Source organism: Arachis ipaensis, chromosome B1 (genome assembly GCF_059453495.1).
Source record: "Arachis ipaensis isolate K30076 ecotype BB chromosome B1, ASM5945349v1, whole genome shotgun sequence".
Lineage (NCBI taxonomy): Eukaryota > Viridiplantae > Streptophyta > Magnoliopsida > Fabales > Fabaceae > Arachis > Arachis ipaensis.
Genome location: NC_142436.1, coordinates 23,771,543 through 23,774,157, shown reverse-complemented (window position 1 = coordinate 23,774,157; position 2,615 = coordinate 23,771,543). Strand labels below are relative to the sequence as shown.

Here is a 2,615-nt window from a genome sequence, read left to right as displayed (position 1 = left end):
AACATAGTTAACGTGGGCTCTAACGTGAGGCAAATGGGTACATTGGAACGTTAGTGAAAATGTTAAGTGTCACTAACGTTCTCGAACTTATACTTTCACTAAATGTTAACACCCCTAACGCCCTGAGCTGAAGTCTCTGCCCACTTAGCACTTTCTCTCTGCAAGTAAAGCCAAGCCCAAATGAAGAAAAGAACTGCTTCAAACTCAAGATCCAAAGGCCCAAGACTTGAAGATTAAACTAGAAGCTGAGAAGAGTAGTATATATAGGAGTAGCTTTGAATTGTAAAAGGAGTTCTGGAGGCTGGAAAAAGAGAACTACTCTCTGTATTTTACTTTCTCTGCATTTTCTAGTTTTATGATGTATTCTCCATCTTTGTTTTCATTTTCTAGAGCTATGAACAACTAAACCCCTTTCATTGGGTTAGGGAGCTCTGTTGTAATTTGATGGATCAATACTAATTTTCATTATTCTTCTTCTATCTTTTCTCTTGATTTTACTTGAAAGCTTTTGATCTTCATCCAATTGAGTAGTTATCTTGGAAAAGAAGCTATTCAAACTTGGATCTCTTTTGAACCTTGAAAGAGGAATGAAGAGATCAAGCTAGAAATGCTTTCTCATGCTGGACCAAATTGGGTTTGGATGGGTATGTGACTATAACCCTCTCAATACTTGATTTGGGAAATGCATGTGGTATAATCAGTGACCATACTTCATCTCTTCTCATGAGCAATTGACCAAGGAATTGGCTATTGAGCAAGATTTGAGAGATTGAATTGCAAGAAATTGTAATTCAATCACTTAAGATTGCCAAGGAGATCAATGAGTGCATTGATTGAGGAAGAGATGAAAATGAACTTGATCCGGAGAATTGCAACATCTCCTAAGCCCAATGAACTCCCCATCTCTGATCTTACCCATTCTCTTTAATTTCTGCCATTTACTTTTATGAGCAAATCTCCCATTCCCATTTACAATTCTGCAATTTACTTTCAGTCATTTGCTCCCAGTCCTTTAATTCTAGCATTTACTTTTCTGTTATTTACATTTCCGCCATTTTATTTTCTGCAACTCTCAACCCAAATTCTGGATTCGCTCAACTAGAACATTCTTCTAATTAAAGTTTCTTGATCAATCAATCCCTGTGGGATTCGACCTCACTCTATTGTGAGTTTTTACTTGACGACAAATTCGGTACACTTGCCGAAGGGAGATTTGTTGTGAGACAAGTTTTCTGTGCATCAAGTTTATGGCGCCGTTGCCGGGGATTGATTGTGCATCAACAATGATTAAATTGGAAGATCACTAGATTGAGCATTTTTATTTTGTGAATTTCATTTTCTGTTTGAGTGATTTACTTTTTGTTTTAGTTAAACTTCTTCCCTTCCCCCTCTACTCTTTTGTTCTTCTTTGTTATTTTCAATTCTGTTTGCTAACCCACTAACTGTTTGACATATTGCATCACCCACAACTAACAGTAATTCTGACACAAATACTTTCTGCACCTATCTTTTCTTGCTTGCACTTGATGGTTGTATGACAGGGAGAAGAAGCGGGGCTTCAACTTCCTTCGATTCTGAACCTGAGAGGACCTTCCTTAGATTAAGGAGGGAGGCAAGAGGAAAGAAAGTGGTTGGTGCTGAGGAAGAAGAGGAATTCTTTGAAACAAACATGGAAGACAACATGGAAAACCATCATGAAGAAGAAGATCACAACCATGGGGGAGGAGGTAAAGCAAATCATGCTGGGGAGGATAGAAGAGTTTTGGACTCTTACATCAATCCAAACCCAGGCAATTGTGGAAGTAGCATCCAAAAGCCAACAATCCATGCCAACAACTTCGAACTTAAACCACAGCTCATCACCCTTGTTCAGAACAACTGTTCGTTTGGAGGAAGTGTTCAAGAAGACCCCAATCAACATTTAACCACCTTCTTGAGAATATGTGACACAGTGAAGTCTAATGGTGTTCATCCTGACGCCTATAGGCTGCTCTTATTTCCATTCTCACCCAGGGACAAGGCAGCCAAATGGCTGGAATCTTTCCCAAGGGAAAGCTTGACAACTTGGGAAGACGTGATGAACAAATTCTTAGCAAGATTTTACCCTCCTCAACGAATCAATAGGCTGAGAGCTGAGATCCAAACTTTCAGGCAACAAGATGGTGAGACTCTATATGAAGCATGGGAGAGGTTCAAGGACTTAACAAGGAGGTGTCCACCTGACATGTTCAACGAATGGGTGCAGCTGCACATTTTCTATGAAAGGCTCTCTTATGAGTCAAAGAAGGCCGTCGACCATTCATCTGGAGGATCTTTGAACAAGAAGAAGACCATTGAGGAAGCCATAGATGTTATTGAAATAGTAGCAGAGAACGACTACTTCTATGCTTCCGAAAGAGGGAACACAAGAGGAGTAATGGAGCTAAACAATGTAGATGCTCTGTTGGCCCAAAACAAGCTCATTACCCAGCAGCTGGCTGACCTCACCAAGAAGATAGAGATGAACTAAGTAGCAGCAATCTCCACTTCATCAACAATCCAAGAAGGAGTGAATGAAGAAGCAGAGGGGAGTCAGGAGCAAGCCAACTACATTGGGAATTCACCAAGGAAAAACT

At 40.0% G+C, this 2,615-nt stretch overlaps 1 non-coding gene across 1 annotated transcript; it reads right to left on the bottom strand.

Moving 5' to 3' along the window:
- Positions 1-2,122: 2,122 nt before the first annotated feature.
- On the bottom strand, positions 2,123-2,226 carry LOC148575974 (small nucleolar RNA R71). The gene has a single exon (XR_015904680.1). It is a non-coding gene; the product is annotated as a small nucleolar RNA R71 (small nucleolar RNA).
- Between the last annotated feature and the right edge of the window lie 389 nt (positions 2,227-2,615).